Raw genomic sequence first — 13104 nt, forward strand, 5'->3', positions numbered from 1 at the left:
CTGAAATGAAAAAAAGGGAGCTGCCCGGATATATAGCAATCACGGTAAAAATAAATCGGTACCACGAAGTGTCGCAAAAGCGAGTTTCGTCGTTTAAATTCCACGGGATACCTCAGGAAAAAAGCTACATTGGCGAGCCAACTTTTATCGACAATTTTTATTCCTCGCAAAATTTACCCGCAATTTTTTTACATAATTTTACACGCGATTCAATTAGCGATTTATTAAAAGAAATTGTTCAACGGAACGAAAATTTAGCTAAAAACAAAATTGTATTTTTAAGCAAAATTATTTATTTGAAATAAAATTGAAAGAATTCGATAAAACAAATGTTTTCCAATTCACAATAAAACAAAGATAGTGTCAAAATATTCAATATGCTATTTCTAATTTCTGCAAAAAATAGTGAAATTTGAATATTTTTTAATCAAACCTCTTCTTTAGGAAATTTCTATTAAAACTTCTATTGTGTAATAGGTATAATTTTCTCCTTTTTAACGCACAATTTCACCTCATACAAGAAATCTCAATTAAAAGGGGATTATAAATGTGCAAAAGAAAAATGGATCGTTAATTTTAGAATGAGACACACCCTTTATCGTGATAACTCGTGTTCGAGAGACGTGGGAGGTGTAAAGATGTATCGATAAGTGGAATGAATGGAAGTTTTTACACTCCCGTTTCTATTGTATCCTCTAAAAAAGAGAAGAGGGTTGATGCCAGTTTGATATCATTGAAACAAATGGCATATAATTTTAGGGAAAATGTGACTTTTCTCTCTCATAATAAAAGTAGATACCAAAGGCAGACGACTATGGATTAAAAAGAGATTTGGATAATAACATAATTTCGACGCTGATTTAATTTACATAAATTTTCGTGATAAATTTTTTGATAAATAAATTAAATTTTGAGTCGTTTAAATTCTTTATGAATTTTCTCAAATATTTATTTGTGTGTGCATGTGTGTGGCTAAAAAAATTATTATTTAAATTAAAAATTATTATTTAAATGAATGCAAAATTAATTTAAAAAATTTTTTAATGAAATTTATCACAGAATTATGCGCTCTAAATTGCGACGAATTGAAACTGAAATACCTTATCGACAATCTCTGCCATCTAGATGCAATAACCCCAGATATCACGTATCATCGAAGAGCTGCCTTTATATGTCGTTATATTTAACTTTGAGTGGTCGCCGAGCGGCAAGAGCGTCCCATAATTCTTTCTCCGATCCGTTTATCCACGAGAATTATGCAACGCCAATTTTACGCGGTCATCTCGCGAAAGAATATTGATCCGCGAAATTGTTCTCTGCGCGAAATGAAGAACGAGATCACGTTTTAGTTAATGATATGAAAAATAATGATATAGAATTTTACCGCGAGAAATTTTTAAGAAATTAATAATTTTACGATTTAATTAATAAGACTTTTTAACAAATTAATAATTTTAAAATTGAGAGAGAAATTTTCTTTTTTATATAAAAAAAGAAAAAACTATGAATGAAAAAATAAGCGCAAGTTTCGGAGTATCTGATACACATATATATTTGTTAAAGGGAAATCGATAAACGCATTCAGCATCGAGTCGTTCGGCGATAGCGCCGCCGAAATAAATGTCTAAGGTAACCGACCTCGGAATCATTGCCAGAACATTCCCCAGTTAAATACTAACCTACGACTGCGGGTTTATTTTTCTTCGCCAGCGTATTACGTGACTTCGAGTTTCGTTCATCACATAATCAACTCTCGGCAGTCATTGATATTAATCATCTGACCCATTTCTCCGACTTTCTCCGGCAGAAAAATAACTAGATAAGTAATTTTAAAATAAAATAAATAAATAAAAGTTACACACGTCTCAATAACTGTGATTTGAATAAAAACATTTTAAATTTGAAAAAAAAAAAAAAACAAATTTTCGCATTTGCCTGCAATAAAAATGCATTTGAAAATATACGCTTTAATAATATTTTAAGCAAGTGCGATGAAAAACTTCATCATGAAAAATCAACTCTATGAAAAAGTAAAAAAATCTGATCAAAATAATTTCCAATGCATAGAATTTTTAATATCATGTGTTAATTTTTATTATTAAGTTGTATTCTTTCACATAATGTTTTTATTAGTTTTAACTTATAATGTTTTAACTACTCTAACTCATATAATCATTTTTAAAAAATTCTTTGCACATTAAATTATCCTCACAAGTATAAGTATCACTGAATAAAATTTGCATCAGTCATGCAGTATTATTAAGATTAAATATGATATTTGAAGAGCAAGAAGCTATACAAACTTTTCAGATTTATTCAAGAAAGTTACATAAAGTCGAAGATGTTTAACAAGAAATGACGGATATGATCCAATGCAAAAGTCCATATGGAAGAGAACTTGCTTGCCCATTTGAAGATTTTATATCTTCTAAAATATTCCTCGATAATGGAACTTTTTAACGAAAATAAAAATTGAAGAATTTTCCAACTCGGAAAATAAGCGAAAAACTTTGAAAAAAAGCGCATTTAATTTACTCTCAATTAGAATAATTAAGAGCTCGAGTAATAAAACTTTTATCGACACTCTGATTCTAATAATAAGTAATATTATTTTTCGCATTAAAGACAGTAGACTAAAAACAGGATTAATATTATTTTTCACCATCGATCGGTGCAACAAATGATGTTACCCTGGCACTAACGAGTCGAGTAGTAAGATTAATATTATGTTTGGCCGGTTTTTACAACAAGTAGACACGAAGTCGCTCGCTCGCATAAAACTATCAAAATACTCCAAAGCACACGAGAATAATAAATGCACTCTTCTTGCCAGTCTAAAGCATCACGGGGTACAATCTATCCGGTGCTGTCGCGATGCTCGAAGCTCAGGACAAAATTCGCAAGTTCCTGGAACTTCGTACAAACAACTCCTTCTTTGTTTCAAAGTGCACGAGGGAGGTTAGAATGGAAAGAGAGAGGGAGAGAGAGGGAGAGAAAGGATGAGGGGGTAGAAGCCGCGCGTGGCAGCGCAATCGGCGTTCGTTGAACCCTCTTACCTTAACGTCCCCTCGCGCCAGGGCGACGGCAGCACGCAGCCCGCACGTTCATCCCCGCGCCGCGTTGCATCGCCTCCGCCTGCTCTGCCTGCTCTGCCACCCCTCGCGGTGCGGTTCTTCGCCCGGCAGTTAACCCGGTCGAATTTAAGGTGCACACGGAACGTCACGGCGCGGCGGCGGCGAGTCGCGCGGTAACATAACTCCACTGCTCGACGCGACGGGGTCGGTCACCCTCGCGCGAATGCCGCACGGCTCGCCAAACAGGGAAAAAATCCGGATGTACCGCGAGACCGGGATCGGGAGGGGTGAACGAGGACGGGAGGAAGAGAAAGACAGAGAGAGAGAGAGAGAGAGAGAGAGAGAAAGTTGAAAAAACAGAGAAAGAGAGAGAGATAGAGAAAGAGGGAGAGAAAACAGAGCAGCGCGCGTGGTTGTCGGACGAGCCGGCGGCCGACGAGACACACCACGACGGACTGGAGGGTAACGTGGGCAAACGTGGTTGCCGTCGCTACGCCCTCGTGTGCCATCGGTCGGCCTCGGTACACTCCGACGAGCCGTACGTACGTCGCGTCGCGACGCCGGGCGTCCTCAGGGCCGTCGCACCCGCCTATGGCGCCATTGGGGTCACGTGTACCGCGGAGGCACCCGAAGGGGTTGCAGCGCGCGAGCGCGCTGCAATTTCCGAACCACGCGCCGCGGTCACCGGCTTTTCGGAGCGCCGCGATGTATCGATTATTGACTCCACCGGCAGGCACTGCTATTCGATTTTTAGATTTCACGACGACTATACCTGTGCGCGGGGTGTGTGCTTTAACGGAGAGATGAGGGTAAAAATAGACGGACGACGAGAATGTGTTACACGTATATTGCAGCGCGCCTACGGCCGTGGAATATCTTAGATTTCAACTCGATACACGCCCCGGCGATGACAATTTTCACGCGTACGATCCTAGAGATTCGAAGAGATCAAATCAAAAGTTAATATTTCAGGAAACTAGTTTCATTCCGACGACTTCAAATTTCGAAACGCTGATAAAAATGATAATAAAGTATTACAGAAATAGAAAAAAAAAGACGACGATTCGGCAATTTTTAACAACCTTTGGAGAAAAAAGTCAAACGTTTAATAAAAATTAATGTTTCTTTTATCGTTGGAGCGATCGAAAGAGATATTCTCTGATCCAGTGATTGAATTAGCCTGATTAACGCGGATTTTATGGTGAGAGCTTATTGGCTAGAAAAAATAGACGCAACAAGAATATCGCGCACGAGGATATCGATCCTCGTTCCGAACCACCTTTGCAGCCACTTTACCTCATGATTAATCTAGCAATTGCCATCTTTAATTTAAGAACACTGAAGTCTGCAACAATATTATTCCTTACTTTCCTCGAACGAATCGATTGAAGGTATTATTGCTATATCGATTTCAACAAATAGTCAGGGCGTGTAGAAAAGTCGGGAAGAAAGATATCGATCCCCTGACAATTCCAATCTTCATATTTCCAATAATTCTATTTTTTAATAGATCCGTATAACAATATAATCCGGTCGAGTCTAAAGGAATTAATAGCGTTATATTATGCGTTACGCGAGATTACGATCGCTCATTACGCACTCGTACACTTTGCAAAGATATCATTTTGATGTAAAAACTTTAAAAGCCTGTACCATCTCGCACGATGATCGCAATCGCTTCGAAATACATAATTACATTTCATCAGCGTTTTTTTAGGGAGCGTGTGTTCTCATCATTTCGGTGACGATGTAATTTCGCCAAATTAATGCACGGCTGAGTAATTACAAGTGCACGCGAGGCCGCTGTAAGCCCGCGTGCACACGAAGGCAAGCGATTACGAGAGCGTGCCATAAATAATACCTCCGATGGGGCCCTGCACTATCATAGTAACGGAAGATTTCCCAATGGAATCCCGCGGAGCTCGAAAGACGGAATCGGCCGCAAGCATTTGCTTCGTTCGCGCGTGTCTCGCTCGCCCCTGCAAACTACTGCACAAACAGAGATTAACCCATCGCGAGTTAATCCCGTCTCAACAACAATTTTCGCGATGCTTCTTTATCTTTTCGAAATTGCCCGTGATATCGTCGTAATTCTTCTGACGCTCTTTATTAACTTATACAAGTTACAACGCGCCGCTTTATCGTCGCAACAAGTAGCGAAAGTCCGAGTATTCTCAACCGAACCAAACGTCACATCATCTTTAACTCTTCATTCATTTTCATAAGATTTAGATTGTAAAACAGATTTTAATATACTTGGAAAGTTCATCATCTATCTAAATTTTTGTAGCTTTTATTCTATTTGTAGCTTTATATCCGATAGTAATGGTTTTCAATTTTTATTTTCAGTGTTTTTACAATTGAAGATTTAACATGAAAATGGAGATGAAGATTGGAATCGATGGCTGTCAAAATCAAAGTAGAAAATAAATTCCTTACATTGATTTAAATGTCAGAAATATTGTAAAGGAGATACATATTTTTTTCACAGAAATTCAGCTTCATAATTTTTTTTTCTTTCGGTAAAAAAATAATTTTAATTGCATATGACATTTACAATTTTTTTACTAGTCTCTCTTTCCGGTCAAAACTCTTTAAATTTTTAATAGATTAAAATCTATTATGCGAACACACAAAAACATTTCAAACGAAGCATATTAAAATAATTAATTGCATTGCCAATTTTGCAAGTACGAGTAACAAATATCATGGTGATAATTTTATTAGTCGACAATTTTTGAGATTGATGAGACGCGCAAATTGTGAAATATTTTCCAATTTTTATGATCAGCGTTTCATTTTATATCACGTATTTGTTTCATAAATTACTTTTGCTTCTCACCAAATTTCTGACAATTTTTTTCACGATAAAAATTGTTACTCCAAATTTGCACAAAAATCGATATATTTGAGATTTATAAAATTGCGCAAAGTTTTAGCGTATATTTATTTTCACAACACAGACATCTTTTTGTTTTCACCTTGATAAAAAAACGTTCAAATTATGCAAAAAATAGGGAATTATCAGACAAATCGATTTTTATTTATTATTCTGCGTATAGAAGTATTAAAGTAAGATAAGTAAAACGATGTGAATATATTTTACATGATATCTCTCATATTGTTATGTCATAATATCAGAATAAAGATAGACAATAAAAATAGCTCATAAAATATTCACTATTCGATGAATGGTTCGAGAAATGACAAAGAGAATCGATATGCACAAAAGCCTTACTTCTAGTTCTATCCGAAAGGATTATGAGAGGCTTTTTCAAAAATTTCGAAAATTCTCATTTGAAAACAAATCTTGACAAAAAATCCCATCAATCAAATCCTCAAATTCCTTTAAAATAAATGATTTCTCTTTCAGATATCCATCATCCCTCATGCTTGATAAAAATGACTAGACGCGAGATATTCAAAGCGATCGCGGTAAAGGTGACATTCCGTGTGTCAAATTCGTTATTAAATTGCCATTACGAACAATCGCTATAATATATCGACGCGTTCAATCGTCGATTTGTGTAGGCCCATCACTTGTAAAAAAGGTAGACAGACAGTTCGAACTATCCACCCCTGCGAGCGGTATCGCGATATCGTGCTCTAACGACCGTTTCTCTTTGTCGTCGTCGTCGTCGTCGTCGTCGTCGTCGTCGTCGTCGTCGTCGTCGTCGTCGTCGTCGTCGTCGTCGTCGTCGTCGTCGTCGTCGTCGTCGTCGACATCGTTGTCGGCGTCGCGGACGTCGTCGTTGCCACATGCGCGTGCGATTTGCCGGGTCGTCATAGCGACGTAAACTCAAAAATACACGCCTAGCGGAATAGATTATTGCACGTTACATAGCTGTAGTTGTGGTTAAAGTCGTAGCTAAAGCCGCGTGGACAACGCGTCGCCGATGCAACGGTACGAGCCATGTATTGTCACGGTACATTTAGCGCTAAACGTTCCTTCCCTCACGACCGTAATATTATTATTCCTTCAATTTATTGAACGAGAGAGAAAGGTATTTTAACATCCGAAACATTTTAATGCCCCTTTCTTCACAATTTATCTTATTCAAAAATTATCACGCATGAATACTTTACAGGATTATTATATAGTTCGTGCTTATATTTAAAGGTCGTTTAATCTTGATTTGCCATTTTAAAGGAAAAAGTAAAACTTTTATAGCGTTTCGCTTTTCTTTACCAGCTTCTAACTGAAAAGATTTCGTTATTTTAGCATCTCTAAGATCGCTTCTAAAAAGAAAGTGTTTATTCAAATTTTATATATATTTTGTGTACAATAGTTGTAATGACAGAGATATATAATTCTGTAAAATTCAGATTTGAAATTTAACTCTGCTCGCTTCTAACTGAAAAGATTTCGTTATTTTGGCATCTCTAAGATCGCTTTTAAAAAGAAAATATCTATTCAAATTTTATGTACATTTTGTGTACAATATATCTGTAATGACACAGAGATATAATTCTGTAAAATTCAGATTTTAAATTCAACTCTACTCCTCGTCTTCCCCAAAGAAAATTCGACATATCTTTGTAGTCACAACATGCAACGAGAAAAACGAATAGCGCGGCCTCCATTGTACGAAACTTGGGCGAAATAGGCAGACCCAGCGAGGCGAGATCACGGAAAACTTTCGACAGTTCTCGGAAAGATATACGAATCACTCTGCGAAGAAAAACTCGAAGAAAAATGAAAAGGAGCCGCTCGTTTTTCTCTCTCTCAAGTATACCGCGAGAAACTCTGCCCTGCTGAGAGAGGCGCGAATTAAGTTATTAAAAGATGCATGGAACTACCGAGAACTAACGTACTGTCTTCTGTCAGCCGCAGATGCTTGGGAAAATGTAAAGCCGACTCTGCCTTTGGAAAATTTAAAATTTGAAAAATAATTTAATTCACTTGTGTGTTGATGAAAGCTTACTAAAATACCTGTGTCGATGAAAGTTACTTGATCAACACGAGTGAATGAAATTATTTTTCAAATTTTAAATTTTTCAAATTTTAAAATTATTGCTTGGAATTCCGTAGTTATTTTTTTTAAATATATATATATGTTTTCTCAAAGAATGGCATTAAATATGAATATCGTAATACGAATTTTTTCTACCTTATTTCTATTCTTGTTTTCTCTCTTATCTTGTAATTTGATTAGAATTTATACGCTAATTTTGTACTGTATACATATTTGATATCTCAGACACGAATCTTAATATGAATTTGTACAATGTTATCGCTAACACTGCCCTACCTTCCGGCGTTAAACCTTCGACGGACATCGGTTCCCTTTGAACACGATAAATTAATACCGATGCGAGCATAGGTTCTACGGTTTTGTACGGGGCGATTGCAAGTCACGCATGTATACCTGTGGTTCATGATGTTATCGTGCTACATTTCATAAGACTAAATCACACCACGTATATTTACTAGCAACTAGCACGCTCTACTTAAAAGCATTATACAATTTAGATGCACGGCGAATGTGGTCAGAACTTGCTCCCTGGTCATAATATATACAAACTAATGTTGCTGCTTCATCTAAAACACCCTTACTTTCCAATAGATTTTCCATTAACAAGACTTCGATTAGATATCATTTTCTTTACAACTTGTTGACTGTTGGTATTCACAAGTCAACTTTTCAAACTATAAACTTTTGAGAAACTCAATTTAACTTCTTTAATTAAATTTTCATGACAAAAATAATATTTATGTTAACAACGTATGTAAAATTGAAAATTCATAGCTCAACAATGCGAAAGAATGTAAATAATTCTAATCTAAACTTAATAAATCAAACTTAATAAATCAAAAGTATATTCAAATCCAAAATTTGAAAATTTAATCAAAAAAGTCCTAATAAATTCAAAGAGCTATTATGAGGAGAGAAATTAATTTTTTAAAGTGCTTCACTCTTTTTATTTCAATATTCTTTCTATGTAAAACAATGGACTGCGAAAACGATCTGCTCTGAAAATTATTTTTATTATTTTATTAAAAAATTTTATTATTAAATATTATTTAAATTACTTTTATTTTATTATTAAAAATAAAATTATTTTTATTAGAACATTTCAATGCAATAAATATGTATACGCATGTTTTTCTACGCGTGTATAAATAATTGACCCAAATGCGAATATTTATGATATCTGATAACGCATGCTTTTCTTCCGCCCCCTATCCTTCTGATGAAATTGCCAGGCCCTCTGCACCGAGTCATATACATATAGAGTGGTAACAAAGCGTCATGTAAACTGTATACCAGGCTATAGGAAGCAAAGCGGGTCAGTGCTCCCCTCAGCCGTGATATCAAGATACGGATAGGGCGGATAGGACACACGCGAGGCATAAGGGTTAAATTCGCTTCGGGCACGTTGCAATTCAGTAGCTCATGCATTCCAGACTCTGCATATATGCGCGCTCGCGTGATTCTGCAGTTCGCAATAAGTGAAATCGCGTTTCTCTCCCCACGAGAGCTGCTCGGCCGGTGAACCTCCCCCTCTCCCCGGTTCAAGTGCGTTTCGAGTATATCGATATATGTACATAATAATGATGCTCGTTAATCATTCGCAAAAGCACTTGTGTTTGTCGTTATTCTAAAAACAATATTCGCCATACAATCTGATCTTTGATTCTATCTCATTAACAAACATATTATAATTTGCATATCACAAGATGCACAGTGCATTTCAAATTGTCGAAAGGGAATATAATGTACTGCCTGTCTGTGTGTGTGTGTGTGTGCCATACACATCGACTTATTATTAATTATTATTGCCTCGAAACTAATTTATATGCGTATCTTAAAATCTCGATAAATTTAGTTAATTTGAATGCCTGTTAATTACTGACCGTGTAGTGTATCTTATTATCTCATTATAATTATTCATTACAAATAATATTCTATCTTGATGCCCATTGAAATTCAATGCTTAATCAATTATTTATCACATGAGAATTTTAATTACGTTAATTATTATAAAATGAAATACCGCAAATACAAATACAAATACACTTTAATTAAATCTTGCGGCTAATTTAGCAAATAAAAACATGAAAAATTGAAAAATCTCTTCTAAAATATGTATTTCTTCTATGTGTTCTTTGAACAATTTCCAAATATTAAATATTATATTTAAATATTATTTAATTAAATGTTATTTAAATATTATAATTAATAATTTAATAATTAATTATTATAACTGTATTTTTAATATTAATTAATTCTTTTAATCCTCAATATCCTTATATCTGTGCCTATATTTAATATATAAAAATATATTAAATACAACAAATATAAACATTATGTATAATTTTATTATATTTTTTTAAACAACTCAGGCTTATGTAATCATGTAGTTAAATTTTAAAAATATCATACATTTTACATAATTATTTTTATTTATATTTTTATTTTAAATTGTAGACATGTTTATCAAAATATATGATTATAATCGAGAGAAATTTTCCTTCTATAATCAAATGTGACAGCACAGCTATATTGGAAATTAAAAGGGTTGAATCATTTATATGTCGCAAGATTAAATTCCGCCGAACAATATTTGCGAATAGTTGCAAACATTGATATGCGCGCGTTATAATTGATATTAAAAATAACATTTCCTACATGCGACATTATTTAGAAGACGTTTCGTACCGATTAAGAATATGATATGTCTCAAATGTTTTTATGAATGCGATATACCAAACAACTTGACAAAAAATAAATTGTGATAAAATTGATGTAAAGAAATGTTATCGATCTCTGTTACGTCACATCCCTCGTTCAATTGCCAATCCAACAATATGATGTAAAAAAAAGAAGGCAAGAGAATGCGCATATCATTTAATTTTTCACGAGGTTTAAAAAATTGATAACCGAGTAAAGTTAGGAGAGTAGTTTAATATAAGAGAGAGATGACATATCTCACTTTTGGACGTAATTGGAAGAAGGGTGTTGGAATTATGCGGAATTGTGCATTGAAATGGTTGATTGTCTACCGAATTTTTGTCTCTACATTAATATTTTACTGCTTTTTATCTAATTAATTTTCTCTAATTAATTTTTTAGCCGTGTCATTTAGTAATGATAACAGCAATTTACATTGGAACGTGTTATAATTAGTGAAACACACCCGCTACAAAAATTAATTGCTAGCAAACAAAAGTATCATTTAAAAAATTAAATTATTATATATTTTTTATTCTTTCGAAATAAATTAATTAAAGTTAATATATTAAAAGTAAAACACTTATTTTCTAGTGTATAAAAGTAAATTATTATACGTTGTCTCTTTCTTTCTACTTAAATGAGAGATGTGAAAAAATTATTAAGATTTTTAACGATTAAATGTTTGTAAAATATTGTGTGCTAATTGTTGCATTTTTTTCTAACTTTATTTTAATTTTTTATTCTTTAAATTTTATCTACTTTTTGTCGTGACTTGAACTTTTCGAAAATAATCTAGCAAGAATAGTATATCTTACTTTAAGACTTAATTTAATATGATCTCTATTGGAGAATTATATATCTAAATAAGAATATACTTCCGTACACTTTAAAGTAACCTAAATTTTCCGCGCGTGGTTTTATCTGCGAATGCATTAGACAAATTGAAATCAATTTTTTGTCTATCATTTCTATTTATATGTGTCTTTTTCTCGTGCATCTTTCATCTAAGTACGAAGAGAGACCACACATAATAATTTAATTTTATAAAATTGTTATTATATAACAGCTCTTAATTTATAAAAACATACGCTCGCGTGAGACCTCTCAGTCTCAGTCGTATAGAGAGGGAAATGTAACGTATAATCAAGATAAAACACGGTCTTTAATTAATTAGCATAAATGAAAATTAATTTGCTAAAATGATATATATCGTTGCAAATAATATTTGATAATTTCTTACGGAATCTCACCTCATAATTATCTCATTATTCGCATCAGTCATGCAAATAACAATTTCTAATTTAATAAAATTTAATTAAAATTATTTCAAATATTTCAAGATCTTAATTTTCATAAAATTTATATACCTAATGCTTTTCCGCGACGTTTACATGCTGGATAAATTTATTTAAAATTTATTTATCTTCGTTAAACAATGGAATGACATCCATCGTATTGTGATATCGCGGGTAATCTATTATTATCGATCAGTGGCATTAATTAATAACGAGACGTGGAAGGCGTGATGTATAACATTTTGCAGCACAGCACGAAGGCATTTCACTCGCAGTCTCAATAGACATTAAATACGTTATTGTATTATTTAAATTGAAAGCAATATGCGCAAGTCATCGGAAAATTAAGTAATTAGTGCATAGAACGGAATTTATCGTTGTGTAACATTACATGTCAATCACGACTGAAAATCACTATAATATAACAATAAAAGAGATATGCGACGATAATTGCATTAACATCCATAATCGAAGGATTTCTTATAAAGACATCGCGATAAATGGAGATGTAAAGATATTTATTCAAGATAATTTAAGATTATAAATTAAATCCCCCCGTACATATAAAAATTAATATTATAATAAAATCAAAAATTTTGACGTAACATCTTTCTTTGTAAAACGCGTTGTTCATCATAAAATAGAAATGTAAAATAAAAATATTGTCGTTAAAAAAAAATATTTTTTTTATTAAAAAAATAATAATTCTTTGTTTTCCGAACAAATAATTCATGATTAAAAAATAATAAATAAAAGTAGGCAGCTTCTATGAAAAGATGATAAAATGTGTTTCGTTAAATTCGATTGAAGCTGCCTCCAATAATTCGAAATTATTCGCTTGGTTTTTCATACAGTTGAGATATTTCACGTTTTATAAAAATACATATGCAGATGCATCGCATTTTTTAAATCATGAATATATCGAAATTATTAAGATTTTTCAGCGCATAATTTTATAAATGATTAAAAATGCCATTATACGTATCTCGATATTAACATCAGATTTTCATCGATAGACGTTTAATCATGAATAAACAAACATGTATTCACGCAAAT

At 33.5% G+C, this 13104-nt stretch overlaps 1 protein-coding gene across 1 annotated transcript in view; it reads right to left on the reverse strand.

Moving 5' to 3' along the window:
• Positions 1–3515, reverse strand: part of LOC105258233 (small conductance calcium-activated potassium channel protein) — a 107601-nt gene extending 104086 nt beyond the window's left edge. The window contains exon 1 of the mRNA XM_025412865.1: positions 3057–3515. The gene's annotated coding sequence lies outside the window, so the exon portion shown is untranslated. The remainder of the gene's footprint in view (positions 1–3056) is intronic.
• Between the last annotated feature and the right edge of the window lie 9589 nt (positions 3516–13104).

The sequence above is a fragment of the Camponotus floridanus genome, unplaced genomic scaffold (assembly GCF_003227725.1).
Source record: "Camponotus floridanus strain SB8 unplaced genomic scaffold, Cflo_v7.5 scaffold58, whole genome shotgun sequence".
In the NCBI taxonomy this organism is placed as follows: Eukaryota; Metazoa; Arthropoda; class Insecta; order Hymenoptera; family Formicidae; genus Camponotus; species Camponotus floridanus.